Source organism: Herpailurus yagouaroundi, unplaced genomic scaffold (genome assembly GCF_014898765.1).
Source record: "Herpailurus yagouaroundi ecotype Mexico unplaced genomic scaffold, PumYag 203, whole genome shotgun sequence".
NCBI lineage: Eukaryota > Metazoa > Chordata > Mammalia > Carnivora > Felidae > Herpailurus > Herpailurus yagouaroundi.
The window spans coordinates 15,099,775-15,117,196 of NW_024412434.1; positions in this window are offsets into that span (position 1 = coordinate 15,099,775).

Sequence of the window (17,422 nt, forward strand, 5' to 3'; positions counted from 1 at the left end):
TATATATACATATATATGTGTGTGTATATATGTATATGTATGTATGTTTGTGTGTGTATATATATATATATATATATGTATATGCCAAATATCAAATTTATATTGAAAATGTGACAAGATTCATAATTTTTTCTTCTTGCACATCACTGAGACTGTGTGGAAACTTTTGAAAAAAAGAAGCCCAACTATGAAACAATTATGAAGATTTTTGCATAAGTGTCCTTAAGTTATTAAGGCAGCTAAATGAAGCACAAATAATGAAATAAAACATAGGCAATTAATGCTCTAAAAGAAGTGTGATCTGTTATAAATGAGGAGCAAGAAAGCATTAAAATCATTTTAATAAGAAAGCATGCTTCTTAGAAATGAAATTTAGAAAGCCGTTCTCTTTGAAAATAATTTAAAGTGTTTGCCTAAAATTGAAACCACGCTCATTCTGGTCTGCAAAAATCTCTAAGAGAACAGAAATACCCTTCCTAACTTGAAATTTCATTCTCGACAAGAGAAACTTGTGATTATTATGGAAATGAAATGCTGTACATTTTTCTAAAAGTGAATATATATTTATACCATATTCACTTCCCTTTGAAAATGTTGCTGTTTTTTGACAACATGAAATTTTAAGTATTCAAATGTAATAATCTGAATGCAATTGGAAGTTTCATTATGCAGCTGGCAAATGCTAGGCATTTATACTAGTTATGGGAGGGAGCAGTGCAATCATTTTATGAGCCCCTTGTCAATTATGTGTTTGTATAAGCAGCTGATCAGAAGGCATAGACCTGTATTTGGGATAGTTAATACAGGGCAGTGACTCAGGAATCATCGACTTATCTCATAGTTTACATCAATTGATATTCTATTTTGATATTAATATCCTTATTCAATGTTTGATCTATCACAGCACAGTTGGTATAATTTCAGTCATTGGGTTAGCATTTGCCCATTAATTTCTTTTTTCAATGTTTATTTATTTATTTTGAGAACAAGAGACTGAGTTTGCATGTGAGTAGGGGAGGGGCAGAGAGGGAGGAGAGAGCCCAGCAGGGAACTCCATCCCACAAACCCTGAGACCATGACCTGGGCTGAAATCAAGAGTCAGATACTTGCCCAATTGAACCACCTGGCGCCCCTGCCCCTTAATTTGAAATCAAAAAGGTTTTGTTTATTTTTCTATGTGTCATTAGACTATGTTGCTGGGTCTAAGGAGAACAAGATTGGGAGTCCTAAGCAGATTTAGGAGTAACTGCTCAGTTCAAATGATACCCTTTTGAGCCCAAGGGTTTTGCTCATTTCTCTTTAGCAGAACAACCATGAAACCATGGCCCCTGGCCAGGACTCTTCCAGCTCCCTGTTGCTCATGCCATTAGTTCCCTCTCCACTCCAGTCCACCTTCCTTTTTATTTCCAGAGTCACAAACTTCCAAACGAGTCAGATCATGTCGTATCTTTTCTTAAAAATTTCCCGATTCCCTGTTGCATGGAGGAAAATGCCAAGACTCTTCCCAGTCTGAAACCAACACCACCACCCCAGCATCTCCACCCACACCACAGCACCTCTGAAGCCCCTAGCTAGACGGGACATCTCACCTTCCCCGGCTGGACCATGCACTTTGAGGCTCCATGCCATATGCCCCTTGTGACACATGTCCTCTGAGTTGTGGCCCCAGAATTCACCCAGAATTTCAGAATGCCAACTTCTTTGGAACATAGGTCTTTTTTTTTTTTAATTTACATCCAAGTTAGTTAGCATTATAGTGCATTAATGATTTCAAGAGTAGATTCCAGTGATTCATCCCCTATCTGTAACACCCAGTGCTCATCCCAACAAGTGTCTTCCTTAATGCCTCTTACCCTTTAGCCATCCCCCCGCCCACAACCCCTCCACTAACCCTCATTTTGTTCTCTATATTTAAGAATCTCTAATGTTTTGTCCCCCTCCCTGTTTTTATATTATTTTTGCTTCCCTTCCCTTATGTTCATCTGTGTTGTATCTTAAATTCCACATATGAGTGAAGTCATATGATATTTGTCTTTCTCTGACTAATTTCACTTAGCATAATACCCTCTAGTTCCATCCATGTAGTTGCAAATGGCAAGATTTCATTCTTTTTGATTGCCGAGTAATACTCCATTGTGTGTGCATGTGTGTGTGTGTGTGTGTGTGTGTGTGTGTGTGTGTATATATATATATATATATATACCACATCTTCTTTATCCATTCATCCCTCGATGGACATTTGGGCTCTTTCCATACTTTGGTCATTGTTGATAGTGCTGCTATAAACATGGGGGTGCATGTGTCCCTTCCAAACAGCACACCTGTATCCCTTGGATAAATGCCTAGTAGTGCAATTGCTAGGTCATAGGTCATTTTTAACTTTTTGAGGAACCTCCATACTGTTTTCCAGAGGCGCTCCACCAGTTTGCATTCCCACCAGCGGTACAAAAGAGATCCTCTTTCTCCGCATCCTCGTCAACGTCTGTTGTTTCCCGAGTTATCAATTTTAGCCATCCTGACTCATGTGAGGTGGTCATTGTGGTTTCAATTTGTATTTCCCTGATGATGAGTGGTGTTGAGCATTTTTTCTGGTGTCTGTTAGCCACCTCGATGTTCTCTTTGGAAAAGTGTCTATTCATGTCTTTTGCCCATTTTGTCACTGGATTATTTGTTTTTTAGGTGTTGACTTTGATAAGTTCTTTGTAGATTTGGGATACTAACCCTTTAACTGTTATGTCATTTGCATGTATCTTCTCCCAATCCATTGGTTGCCTCTTAGTTTTGCTGACTGTTTCCTTCACTGTGCAGAAGCTTTTAATCTTGAGGTCCCAGTAGTTCATTTTTGCTTTTGTTTCCCTTGCCTCTGGACACATGTTGAGCAAGAAGTTGCTGTGAGTGAGGTCAAAGAGGTTTTTGCCTGGGGAACGTGAGTCTTTAAAGATGTAATTAAACTAAGGGTCTTGAGGTCTTCTTACATTAAGGTCAGCCCTAAATGTGTGGTGGGTATTCTATAAGAGACAGAAAGCACAGAGATAAACAGAAGCAGGAGGCAGGTGAAGATGGAGACAGAGATCGGAGCAATACGTGTGCAAACCAAGGAATGCCGAAGACTGCCTGTAGTCATCAGAAGCCAAGAGAGAGACAATGAATGCATTCTCTCTCAGAGCCTCCAGAAAGAACCAACCTGGTAAACATGTTGATTTTAGATTTCTGGTCTCTAGAGCTGTGGAAAAAATGAATCACCATTGTTTTTTTTTTTTTATATAGAATTTTATTTATTTATTTTTGAGAGAGAAAGAGAGAATGTGAGAAGAGAGAGGGGGACAGAGGATCCAAAGAGGGCGCTGCATGGAGCTCGAACTCACGAACTGGGAGATCATGACCTGAGCTGAAGGCAGACGCTCAACGATGGAGCCACCTAGGCTCCCCTGAATCCCCATTGTTTTAAGCCACCACGTTTGCAGTAATGGGTTATGTATGGCAGCCCTAGAAGATCAATAAGTCCTCCCTCTGCTTGGGATGCCAGCTCTTTTTACCATGAGGCAAATGTCTTCCTCAGAATCCCGCTCAAATGTCTGAATTCATGTCCAGAGGAGTGAGGGGTAATGGTTAAAAGCTATGAGTTTCTGAACTCAAATCTTACTTCTGTCACTTAATGATTAAAAATGCTCTGGTCTGGGGCGCCTGGGTGGCGCAGTCGGTTAAGCGTCCGACTTCAGCCAGGTCACGATCTCGCGGTCCGTGAGTTCGAGCCCCGCGTCGGGCTCTGGGCTGATGGCTCAGAGCCTGGAGCCTGTTTCCGATTCTGTGTCTCCCTCTCTCTCTGCCCCTCCCCCGTTCATGCTCTGTCTCTCTCTGTCCCAAAAATAAATAAACGTTGAAAAGAAAAAAAAAAAATGCTCTGGTCTTCAGCTTTCTGTGTGCAAAAAGGGGGATAGACTTTTTAGTAAATATTCTGAAACACATAAAGCACTTGAAATTTCAGTTCTTGGCATGCAAAACTCCTTCAAAATTGTCAACTCTTATTATTTTTTTTAATTTTTTTTCAACGTTTTTTATTTATTTTTGGGACAGAGAGAGACAGAGCATGAACGGGGGAGGGGCAGAGAGAGGGAGACACAGAATCAGAAACAGGCTCCAGGCTCCGAGCCATCAGCCCAGAGCCTGACGCGGGGCTCGAACTCACGGACCGCGAGATCGTGACCTGGCTGAAGTCGGACGCTTAACCGACTGCGCCACCCAGGCGCCCCACAACTCTTATTTTTAATGTGTAAACGTCCCCAATTTCTTCAGGAAAATATTTATCACCACCTCTAATGGGAAGAATAATACAACAGTAAGATACCTAATAAGTGAGCTAGTGCATATGAAAGGCTCAGATCTTGTGTGCGGTAAGTGGGCAGTAAAAGTTTGCTACTATTACATACAACCTTCTTTGAATTCTTCTGAATGCAATCATTCCCTCCTCTGGACTCATTGTAATGGCTCTGTCCCCACTGGAATGAGCACTTTGCACCCATAGGATCTAGCACAGAACATGAAGTTTAGTATCTGGGCAATCAATGTTGCATCGACGAGTGCATGAACGCAGGCATGGGTTTGCATGAATAAGTTGGTACTGCTCTCTCGTACCAGACTCCGCTTCTATTAACACGAAGCCCATTATTTTGATGTGCAATGAATTGATTACTTGACTGTCGCAGCTACAGTCCGGTAAGCTTCTGGAGTGCAGACTCTTACGGTTCCTCCAGGTTCCCAGCCTCATGCTTTGCACGTAGCGAACCCTCCGCCGAGTGCTTCTTGCTGCGCTGATGGATGTCTGTGTGACAGGCAAACACCGGCTTGGCTGTGGTCACTTTTCACATTTGGATTGATTCCTTCTCTCACATCTTTGATTCCACTTATAGTGACAAGCTCAGAGACGCCCGTTACACACAGACATGTATAGTTTCTAGTCTTTCATCAGGTGAATCGATGATACGAGAAGGTTAGTATGCTCCCTTGATAAAAGCAGTTTTCCGGCCTGAATCCGTCCAAAGGCCAGTTTAGGGACGGCACCCCCAGCCACCTGCCGAGTCTCAACTCTTGTACAGGGGAAGATGCTTTTCTAGAGCCAGGGGCAGTCGGTCAGTGGTTTTTCTCAGTTCACACAGAGTGTTCAGCTGACACTTATTGAGCACCTACTGTATTTTCTAGTCTTCTACAGGCTATCCCTGAGGTTAGCTAAGGGAGAGTAGGAAAAGAAAGCGCTGGGGAACTCGTACAAATTGTCTGCTACTCATGTGCCAGAAATGCGTGAGATGCTTTTAAAAGAACACAGTTAAAAAGGACTTTTGCATTTGAACTGTCAGATGGGGTTCTTCAGCTGCAAGTATCAGAAGCTTAAGTTCTTTATCTTAAACCTAACAAAGCAACAGGAAAGAAAGAGGAAAGAAACGCATTGGAAAAATAAAGGAAAATCTGAACAACCAATTAGATTTAGAAAAGAGTAGGAACCAGGGCAGTTCCACGGGAGTTTTGTAGTATTTATTTATTCATTCATTCAATAAATATGCTTTTTATTAACTATGTGCTAAGCAAACAGTTTCCTCAATAAGTAAGACAGAAATTATCTGCCCTCTCCCACATGAGAGAGAGGAAGAGAACAAGTAAACCAATAAACATACAAAGAAACTTCACATGGTGAAAAAGGGAATGAATAAAAATAAAGAAAGGGGACAAGGCAGGGGCAGAGAGCTGTTTTAGATGAACCTCAGGGAGGTTCTCTCTGAGCAGGTGATGTAAGCAAACCCTGGGGCAAGATGGGCGAGGACACCATCAGGGGTCTTGGGGAAGAACAGTCTGGTTAGAAATACGGACAATAGCAAAGGCTTTGAATTTGAGGAGCCTCAGAAGTCAGTGCGGCTGGACTAGAGTGGGAACGGGTGGTTAGACCAGCTAGGCTAAAACTGTATGTCATTTGGCTCTGCTGAACATCCCCGGGGGGGGGGGGGGGCAACGCGAATTGACCTACTTGGGGCCATGTGCCCACACTGCGGCCAGAAGGGAGGAGGGCATTTGGAAGGACAGTCCTGACGAGACCGTGTGCAAGGGAGCAGGCCAGCTTCTAGTAGAAGGCGTCGGTGCTATTATGAGAAAAAGACGAGTAGCCACAACACCAGCCTCCTTGGGAAAGTCAAATGTCTTCTGTTTCTCTTCTCCAATTTAATACTGTAAATGTTCAGCGAGCACTTCTTTGTCCAAAGATTTGGGTCTGTGTTGGGGGAGTTTCAAAGGTAAAAGGCCCAGATCCTGGATGTCCAGGGAATCGTGAGGAGTCTCATAAGGCTGCAGAACCTTTTACAGGCGTGCAAAGAATATAGTGGGAGACAATGTTTGTCAAGGAGACTGGCCCTACTGCATGGAGGCTCTTTTACACGTTTTCAAGTTGGGAGGTGTTGAATGTTCCACACACAGTGTCTTGCTTGATTAAGTACCCCATTAAAATACCCGTCCATTTTATTTTAAAACAATGAGGATAGCTAGGGGTGCCTGGGTGGTTCAGTTGGTTAAGCGTCCGACTTCAGCTCAGGTCGTGATCTCACGGCTCGTGAGTTTGAGCCCCATGTCATGCTCTGTGCTGACAGCTCAGGGCCTGGAGCCTGCTTCAGATTCCGTCTCTCCCTCTCTCTCTCTGCCCGACCCCCTACTTGGGCTCTGTCTCTCAAGAATAAATAAACATAAAAATTAAAAATAAATAAATAAATAAAACAATGATGCAGAGATGCTTGCAATGCTAGGCTATAACATATAATGCTCAGCCGATACTCCCTAGAAACGCATTAGAAAAAACACATATAAAAATTCAGTAAAATTTCATAAAATGCCAGCATTGTGTCATTTCCTGGGGATGAAGAGAAGTCGAATTGCAGGAAGACCCAAACTGGTGAAAATTAACCAAGAATCAAGAAGCATTTGTGTTGTACTAAATGTCTGTAGTAATGATATTGAATGCTGCAAATAATTTAATTTAAGACACTGGTTCAAACTTCTCTCCTCCTTGCAGACGTTTGGGGACCCTCCTTCAGCAGCATTTTTACCAGATCCCTGAACATTATAGCTGTATGTTTTCAAGATATTAAACTTGTCTATGCATCTTTTTCTTTGGGGCTCCTATAGAGAAGACTTATTACTTCAGCCCAAATTGCGAATATTTACTTAGAGCTTTCATAGCAACCACTGTCTTAGCTGTGAGGCCGGTTTCCCAGGAGAATTTCTCCAAGGCAAAGCGAAAATCAAGAAATTCAGTAGCAACTTTGTTGACGATGTAAGACCAGTACAGAGACTGGAAAGGAGGATGGTGTAGGTACTTTAGAATTCGATTCCAACAGGGTAAATGTGTTTAATTATAAGTTAGAAGACCCAGGGGATCGCACGTTACAAGTTTACAGGAAGTAACTTTGTTAGGAGTACTAATATATGTCCAATGGAATGAAGAGACTGCATCCCTGGGTGGCTCTCTGACTCTCGATTTCTGCTCAGGTCACGATCTCAGGGTCGTGGAATCAAGCCCCATATCAGGCTCTCCACTGAGTATGGAGCCTGCTTAAGATCTTCTCTCTCTCTTTCTCTCTCTCTCTCTCCCTCTGCCCCTCTCCCCAGCTCATGCTCTCTCTCTCTCTCTTTAGAATTAAAAAAGAAATAAAAAAGAAACAGAGAGACGATGATAAAGACAAGTGCTTTATCCTGAATAAATAAAAGCAGATGCGCATTCATGAAAATATTCCAACATATACATTCCTCTTAAAAATTATTTCACCAGCTAACAAACATTATTTCATCAAATAGCAAACATTGTATGCTTGTCTTTAAATGTTTGTCATAAACGTTCTATTTTGACAACGCTTACTGCATCAGACTCAAGAGTACGCTATTAAGGTCCACCAAATTCAGTTAGCGATCAGCCCAAAGCGTGATTCGTGCTCAGTGAATTGATCTAATGCCAAGCGTCTTTTTTCAGACATAATCTTCAAAATTCCACGTTGGACTTTGGCATGTATCTTTTTTTCAAGGCAGGCTCGTTAAGGAAGCTTCATTATTCTTCCGTTTCACCAACTCTTTCTCCACCTGAGTCTGGTCTACGGACGCGCTTGGTTAGGCATTCTTCCTTTCTGTTACAGTTTTTTTCAACGTCTAGCATTTCCTCCTGATTCCTCCTTAGAACTTTCATCTCTTTGCTTACATCACCTATCTTTTCTTGCCTTTTGCCCACGTTTGCCATCGGGGTCCTTAGCGTATTCATCACGGTTGCAGATTCGGATCTGATAATTCCAACCTCTGCCATATCGGAGTCGAGTTCTTCGCTTGTTTTGTCTTTTCAAACTGTGTTTTTTCTTTTAATGCACAGGTTTTTTGCTGCAAGCTGGCCGTTCGTACTGAGGTATTTGGTCTGAGGTTTTGCGTTTATTTGACGAGGCGTTAGCCTCTCCGTGTACTGCGTGCGGAAGCTGCGGGTGTCATAGGCTCACATTTCCTCTGCCCGCCGGGTTTATTGTCCCCCCTGTTTTCTTTAGGTTTCCCTAGAGACTTCCTAAGTAAAGGCTGAGCCACGTGGGTATTTCCATTGTTCCCCTCCTTGTGCTGCTTCCAGTGGAAGTTTCTGCTCCTGGGTTTCTGCTTCGTTAAGTTGAGATTCCCCGTATCTGTCTGCCTGTGTCTCCAACATCGGGAGCTGTGGTTTACCCTGTGACTTCGGTTCTCTAAGATCTAAGAAGAGGTGTTGATTTTCAGTTTGTTGAGCTTTTTTTCCTGTTGTGAGGACAGGACCTACAACTACATGCCGGACAGGAAACGAGAAGCCTGGGAAACCTCCCTTTGGACTTGGGAGAGCCTCGGGAAAAATGGAAAATAATTACCTAACCAGCAGCTCGCCTGTCTGGGCCAGTCCTAAATCTCATCTGCTGAGAGATGGCATATTGATATACCTTGAGTGCCTTATAAATCAATCTGCTTCTGTCTATTTTTTGAATACAAACATCTCAGAACCCAGGATGGTGTGATTTTTCTGAACGCGTTCTATGCGAAAGTAACAGGAGTTACTTGCCTCAGCCTTGCCTTCAAGGGGGTTCACAGATAGTGCGTTGTTGTGACAGCAGAGTGGCTGGCTGTTCCCTTCCAATCACCTCACCCTGTAATGTTAAGGTAGTGAAAATTCTTGGAAAATGACCATTTATAATTTACCAGCCTAATCTGTGCCCGGCTTGTTTGCTGTGGCATGCTTGCTTTATGTGCAATATGTCATTTACTTTCCCTCACTCTAGAAGGTGAATTCTTTATTTGCAGATGAGAGTAAGGATCAGAGAGGTGAATTGGCTTTCCCAAGGTTCCATTGCCAGTCAGTGACTACACCAGGGCTCAAAGTCAGAGACCTTACTCCAGAGAACTTACTCTTAACCAGGAAGCTATAATTCTCCCTCTCAAAGGAAGCATTTGGGGGACAGATGCTTTTAACATTTACTCATAAATTCTACATGTATTCAACAAATGTTTATTAACCATCTATCTGTGCCAACATGTATTCTGGCACTAGACATCCTTATCCTATAGAATCACATTCTAAACAGAGGAGGGGCAGACAATAAAACAAATAATGTAGTAAGTTTTGTAGTAGATTAAAAGATGATTTGTATGGTGGGGAAAAATTAAGCAAGGAAGGGGAGGAGGGATGGAAAATTAAAAAAATAAAAGTCTATTTATTTATTTTGAGAGAGATAGAGCAAGAGGGGGAGGGGCAGAAAGAGAGGGAGCGAAAGAATCCCAAGCAGGCTCCCCACTGCCATCACAGAGCCCGACACGGGACTGGATCTCACGCACTGTGAGATCATGACCCGAGCAGAAACCCAGAGTTGGCTGCTTAACCGACTGAGCCACCCAGGCGCCCCCAAAATGGCCTTTTGGATCAATTTTCCCCCCAAACTATCATTGTTTCTCTCCTGCATCCCCTCTCATACCCTTCAGGTGTCAGCTTCATAGTAAGAGTCAGAGCTCATATTTATGGAACAGTCCTTACACCTCAAGCACTGCTCTGAGACCATCGTGTAAGTGTGTCGAATCACTTAACACTCAAGAACACCCTGAGAGGTATACACCGTCCCGATCATCTCTAGTTTATGGATGAGGAGCTAGACACCTAAAGATCGTGGGCTTGCCCTGGCCCTCCAGGCGTCAGGAGAGAGCGAGATCCCGGATAGCAGGAAGGCAGAGTGCGCTTGGGACTGCCGGGTCCTGGGTCAGGATCTGCTTGTGTGGATTGCCTCCACAAACCTCCTTGGTTTCTCGATCGGGTTCTGAAGCAGCCGTCTAATAGAAATATTATGTAAGCCACATATGTAACCTTACATTTTCCAGGAGCCGAATTAAAAAAAAAAAAAAAAAAAAACTAACAGGTGAAATTAACGTTAAGAATATATTTAACGAAACACATCCGTGATGTCATCATGTAATCAGTATAAAAACTATCAATGACATGTTTACATTCTTTGTACTGAGTGTTTGAAAGCTCGTGTGTAATTTACACTAACAGCCGATTTTAGGCTGGACTCGCCCCATTTCAAGTGCTCACTAGCCACCATATTGTGGCTACCCCATCGGACAACACAGATCTAAAGAGTGTGCAGCTCAATTATCATTACTCTTGGGACACTTCATCCGTAACAGTTTTAAGTTGGAAAAAACAAATTTTGCCGTCCATTACAAACATAAAATAAAATAAAAAAGGGGGTGCAACAAAAGGGACAAGAACCTGTATCAGCAACAAAACGCCATGTTTATGTTTCCGATATTTACACAGTAAGAACAAAAACGGACCCACACATGGAATTTGCTACATGCGGACCGTGTTCTAAGCACCTTGTTTGTCAGAAGTCATGAAGATTCATGACGATCCCGTGAGCAAGCTACTCTTACCATCCTCGTGTCGATGATAAGTAAACTGAACAATCAAGAAGTCGTAGAAATCATCCCCGGTCACGCAGCCGGGGGCTGCAACGCAGATTCAGATGCAGACTTTTTGGCTGCAGGGTCTACTTTTCAGTCGCTTTGCTGTTCTCCTTTATGTGATGATAGTTGGGCTGCAACATTTTAACTGTGTCGTTTTTAGGTTTACTAGCAGAATGTGTGTACAACTGGCTGGAGTGAAGAAAGAGAAATTCATCCATTTGAAGCTGAAATCGCCAGTCGTGTTTCTCTATCTGGATTTCTTTTACTCTCCCATCGATCCGTGCATTTAAATCAGGGGACAGAATTTTGGAGAGGCAGGGCGCACTGGTGAACCCCAGGGTAAGGTCTGGCGTCTATTTCAGCCACACCAACAAGAAGCCAAAATGCCCTTGTGGGTAATTAGTGCCCTCACCTCTTTGTGTGTTCTCAATAAGTCCGGTTATCCCAGAGCGCGAACTACTTCCCGGAGATAATTAGGGGCTGCTGAAAGCAGCCATAACCCTGCCAGGCCACAGGGGCATTGTAAATACTGCTTCTCAAAGAGACTCATCAGCTAGCAGCAACTCACAACACCTCAAGCCTAATCCCCAGAAGGGTGGAACACGGATTGCTTGGATTATTACATTCTCATTTGGAGGGTTTGAATCTCTTTGTACAAAGACCGATGTCATTTCCATGTTCCATAAAGGCAACTTTGGGGACATGAAGAGTTAATGCCACACATCTGGAAAAGCCTGATTAAAAGATGAGTGCGTACTTTACGGCTTGGGAGAGAGTATTCATCGAGACTTTTGATTCATGACTGTTTTTATTAATTTTACAGCCAACTTTCTATCTTTCTCAGATTGTCAAATCCAATCTGGGGCTTTGTTAGGGCTAAATAGCTATTGCTCATAAAATCTCTATTAAGTGCTGCACATTGCTCATCTATTATTTCTAATCCTACAATAACTGTGTTGCAGCAATCATAGCAGCAAACGCATTGGTGAAGGTTAAGAATGAATGCACCAGGCATGATTCTGAGCACCTTACATTTATTAACCCATTGACTACTCCAAAAACCTATGAGGTAGGTACTGTCGTAATCCTCTTTCTATAGACTAGGGAAAGTCAAGAACAGAGACAGTAAGTCATGTCCCAATGTCACCCCGCTGTCAAGCAGTCAGCCCCATTTCAAATCCGGGTGTCTTTTCAGGGATTTGCACTCTTCACGATTACCTTACAAGGCTTTGATCTGAATTATAATGGTTACTATTCCTGTATAGTAGAACAGAAGGCTGAGGTGCAGGGTGTTGAGGTAACTTGCCACAGGTCATCTAGCTAGTGAGTTCGGCGATAGAATTTGAAGCCATTTCTAATTTGCTCCCAAGATCCCATCATTTCGGCTAAACCCCAACAGAAGGAACAATTTTTTTTCATTGGGGGAAGAGCTTAGAATATACTGATCCCAGCAATATTTGGCTTGGGAATTTTTTGGGTTTTTTTTCCAATTAAGGAAAATTTATATTGTTCAAAAGTGGTTTTATTAAAGATGGTGACTTCCAGGGGCGCTTGGGTGGCTCAGTCGGTTAAGCATCCCACTCTTGATTTCAGCTCAGGTCGTGATCTCAGGGTCGTGGGATCGAACCCTGCATTAGGCTCCGCACTGAGTGTGGATCCTGCTTGAGATTCTCTCTCTCTCTCTCTCTCTCTCTCTGTCTCTCCCTCTCTCTCTCTTTCTCTCCCCCTCTGCCCCTGCCCTGCTTGCAAGCACACTCTCACTCTCTCTCTTTCCAAAGTTAATAGTAATAATAATAATAATAATAAAAGATGGTGACTTCCAGATTGTTGGGGTTTCTCTTACTTATTTGGTGAGTGTGTGTGTGTATGGGGGGAGGAAACTTGATATGAAGAAAATCCTCTGTTTAACACAGTTATTACACTTCCTAAATCATGGACCAATGTCTGAGAAAATAAATGTTTTACTTGATCACGATCTTTCCTCATTTTCCACTTACTCGGCAAATGTAATATCATGGAAAAACTTCTGTGCCTTCTGAAATTGTCTAGGACAAAAGTGCTTCTCAAACAAGGTCAGTGTTAATATATGAATGTAAAGAATAGAGGAAAAATAGAATGAAAAATCTTGGTGACCAGAATGTTCCTAAAACTCTATTTCCCAGACACCGTATTATAAATTTGTTCAAATCATATGTGGTACGCTAAAAGAAAACAAAAACAAACAAAAAAAAACCAAATAAACAAGAAAAATCTGTATGCTTGATATCTTCCCAGAAATTTCTGGACTATTATTACCTAACATAAATTGAATATTCTTTTTCTCTTTCTAGGACTATCTTGATTTTGAGAAATAAAAAATACAGAGAAACTCAAAGAATAATTAATGAATGCTCATATAACCACCGCTCAGAATGACAAATATTAACATTTTACATATGTTTAAAGACTTTTTATGTTATTTTTAATATGCCAGTTAAGCTCAAACTATCATTTGTCCCCAGAGACAATCCCACACAATTGGAAAAACCAAATCATGAGTTTATATAAATGTATATACCTGTTGTAGTTGTCTGTATTTTACATTCACACAAATGATTTTATACTTTACATGTCATTCTTTACCTTTTTTTCATTTAACGTGGCTTTTGACATCTATCCATATTAATGTATGAGATCAGTTTCATTCTATTTAATATCCTTTCAGGATTCCATTGTTATCAATATACCACCTTTTATTATTCCTTCTAGAGATGGTTATTGAGTTTGTTTCTAATATTTTATTTTATTGTATTTTCTTAATATGAAATTTATTGTCAAACCGGTTTCCATACAACACCCAGTGCTCATCCCAACAGGTGCCCTCCTCAATACCCATCACCCACCCTCCCCTTCCTCCCACCCCCCGTCAACCCTCAGTTTGTTCTCAGTTTTTAAGAGTCTCTTATGGTTTGCCTCCCTCCCTAACTTTTTTTTCCCCTTCCCCTCCCCCATGGCCTTCTGTTAAGTTTCTCAGGATTCACGTAAGAGTGAAAACATATGGTATTTGTCTTTCTCTGTATGACTTATTTCACTTAGCATTGACACTCTCCAGTATTTTTAAGTAATCTCTACACCTAAAGTGAGGCGCGAACTCATGACCCCAAGTTCAAGAGTTGCATGTGCTACCAGCTGAGCCAGCCAGACACCCCGTGTTTATTTTTAATAGCTCATCATTACTAATCATGTGACTCTGTGTCTCTTTGTAAGTATCTGTAGTAGTTGGCTAAGGCTACCAAAACAAAATACGATAGGTAGATGGCATAAATAACAGAAATTTACTTTCTCCCAGTTCTAGAGACTGGAAATCCAAGATCAAAGTGTCAGCAGGTTTCATTTCTTCTGAAGTCTCTCTCCTTGAGGATGGCTGCCTTCTCTGTGTCCTCATGTGGCCTCTTCTCTGTTCACGTGCATCCCTCGTGTCTCCTTTTTCTTAGAAGGATACCAGTGATATTGGATTGGTGCCTATTCATATGACATCATTTAACCTTAATTATCTCTTTAAAGATCCTGTCTTGGGGCACCTGGGTGGCTCAGTTGGGCATCCGACTTCAGCTCAGGTCACGATCTCACGGTCCGTGAGTTTGAGCCCCGCGTCAGGCTCTGGGCTGATGGCTCAGAGCCTGGAGCCTGCTTCCGATTCTGTGTCTCCCTCTCTCTCTGCCCCTCCCCCGTTCATGCTCTGTCTCTCTCTGTCTCAAAAATAAATAAACGCTAAAAAAAAAAAAAAAAAAAGATCCTGTCTGTAAATACAGTCACATTGTGAGGTGTACCGGGGTTCAGATTTTAACATAGGAAATTTGGGGGTGAGCAGGGGGACCCAATTCAGTACCAGTAACAATACCATTGGAGGCAGTCTAGACTAGAGGTTCAGAGCAAGGACTGGAGTAAGCCTGCCTGGGTGAGATTCTGACTTCCCCCATGCGACTGTAGCCACTCATCTACAATAAAACCCATCTGTCATTTGTGTTGTTGTGGTTGATAAAAAGATCTACATGTAAAGCACTACAACTGTGCCTCACTCAGCATTAGTTAGTGTTAGGTCTACTTGCGTGTATTAAGAAGAGTTTATCTAGAAATGTGCCTGGTCATGGAATTTTCAAGGCACAGGAAACACGTATTCCATTTTTCTAGATACTGCTAAATTGCTCTCTGTGGTGAGTTCAATCAATGAATACTTCCATCAGCCAAGTAAGTACAAGAGTTCCTTTTTCCTCATTTCCTGGCCAACAATTGATTTTTCTGTACATAAACATTTCTTTCCGTTTGACATTTGAAGAAAAGTATGTCATTTAGTACATTCTTTGGTATACATTTATTTCAGGTGGTCTATAGACCATAGGGAAAAAGTATATAGGTGGTTCTATATGCTTCTCACAGCCATTCCCTTAGTATAGTCAAGAGCAAAGAAATGCACAATACAAATGAGAGCTCTCTTTGGCTATTGGATGAAAACAGAGCGTCAGTCAGGTGTCTCTCATCCTTCTCTGATCTTGGGTTCTCTTCCTGTGCCTTTAGGGAGTTTTATTTCTCCTTCAGGATGAAAAGAGTATCTTTCAACCAGACAGTCTCCAAAGTCTGTGAGAGCTAAGTAGTTCTGTATCAGTTACGAATTTTCTCTTGTCTGAGGCATTGACTGTCAAAACCGGGTGAAGTATTGAATTGTTGAATCGCCATATTGTATGCTTGATATTAATATAACTCTGTATGTTAACTATACTGTAATTAAAAACTTTTAAAATTTCATTTTGAGCAAGAATTATTTGATGAGCATGTTAATAATGCTGATTCCTGGACTGTACCATCAGAGATTCTAATCTGACCCTACTGTGGAAATAAGAATCTGAATTTTTAACAAGCACCTCTTTTGATCTGTTTCAGGTAAGATATGGCCAACATTTTGAGGAACACAGCTTTAAAAATAACTATTATTTGGATATGTTCCAAAGTATTATGCTATATTTAAACCCTTAGTTGTATCTTAATCTAATACAAGCAGACTGGGGCGCCTGGGTGGCTCAGTCGGTTGAGTGTCCGACTTCGGCTCAGGTCATGATCTCACAGTTCGTGGGTTCGAGCCCCACATCAGGCTCTGTGCTGACCGCTTGCTCGGAGTCTGGAGCCTGCTTCAGATTCTGTGTCTCCTACTCTCTCTGCCCCTCCCCCGTTCACGCTTTGTCTCACTCTGTTTCTCAAAAATAAATAAATGTAAATATACAAGCAGACTGCATCATATATTGTCCTGGGCTTTGGAAATGTATCTTCCTGAAACTTATGTTTAATGGCTGAGGTATTGACTAGAAAAATTCTAAGTTGCTTTCCAGTTCTGATGTTCTGTCTTTCAATTCTATTATGTGACTGTCACATTTATTACAGGGCTTTCTGTATGTACCATTGGTGTTCAGATCATTTAACAATAATAGTTGAATCTCTCTCAGAAACGTGAAACTCAAGGAAATAAGTCTACCAACTGAAAGTTAAGTATTTAATTTAAGCTTATAATTTAACGTAATGGATGAGATCATTTCATTGTAAACATCCTCTAGGAAAAGGTAGAAAATCTCCCAGATGAAAAACTGGACGCATGAGATCCAAATGCAATTGATGTTTAAATTAATCAATATGATAGAAAGTTATAGCTATCAGTGTAATAACATATCTGGAGGAAATCACATGGGGACAGAAGATATTAGAAAACATACTAGATATCAAGAAAGTGAGTCGAAAGAACCGATATGCCTCTAGTCCTTGTCTGAGGGGAGATGGCCCCCAAATTTCAACTCTAATATAACCCTATAGCAAAGATGATGCATTAATCAAAAACAACAACGGGATGCTATGTTAACACTAGTTTTGTTTTGTTTAAGCACTGTTTCTAGTAATAGATTTGACAAGAAAAGAGATTATATCTGGTGCTTGGGGATTTATTCACCATCACATACAGTTAGCAGAACTGTGAATTGACAATCTTTCCAAGAAGCAACTGGGCCATATTAGCAAAAGCCTCAAAAATGTACATCCTAAGGGATTTATTAACTTTGAACTTAAGAATGTATGTAAGGAAGTAACTAACCTATGCAAATATATTCTTTTCCATAAGGATTTTACTGTAGTGTTTCTGTCACGTATACATACATAACAAAGGGGATAAACTGTATGCATTTTAGTATATGCCCCAAATATAATCCTATTTATTCTTAAATAAGTATGAGAACTATAAATGTTATTTTCACATAGTAAGCTCAAGATAATATATTTCCAAGTAAACCCATCACTTCATAGAAGGGCGACATAGTATGACACATTTTTATTTAAAAAATATATATCCTCATCCATAGAAAAAGAGTTATTGCAATATGCATATATATTAAAAAATTCCATAGTGGTTATGTTTGCATAGTCAGATTAT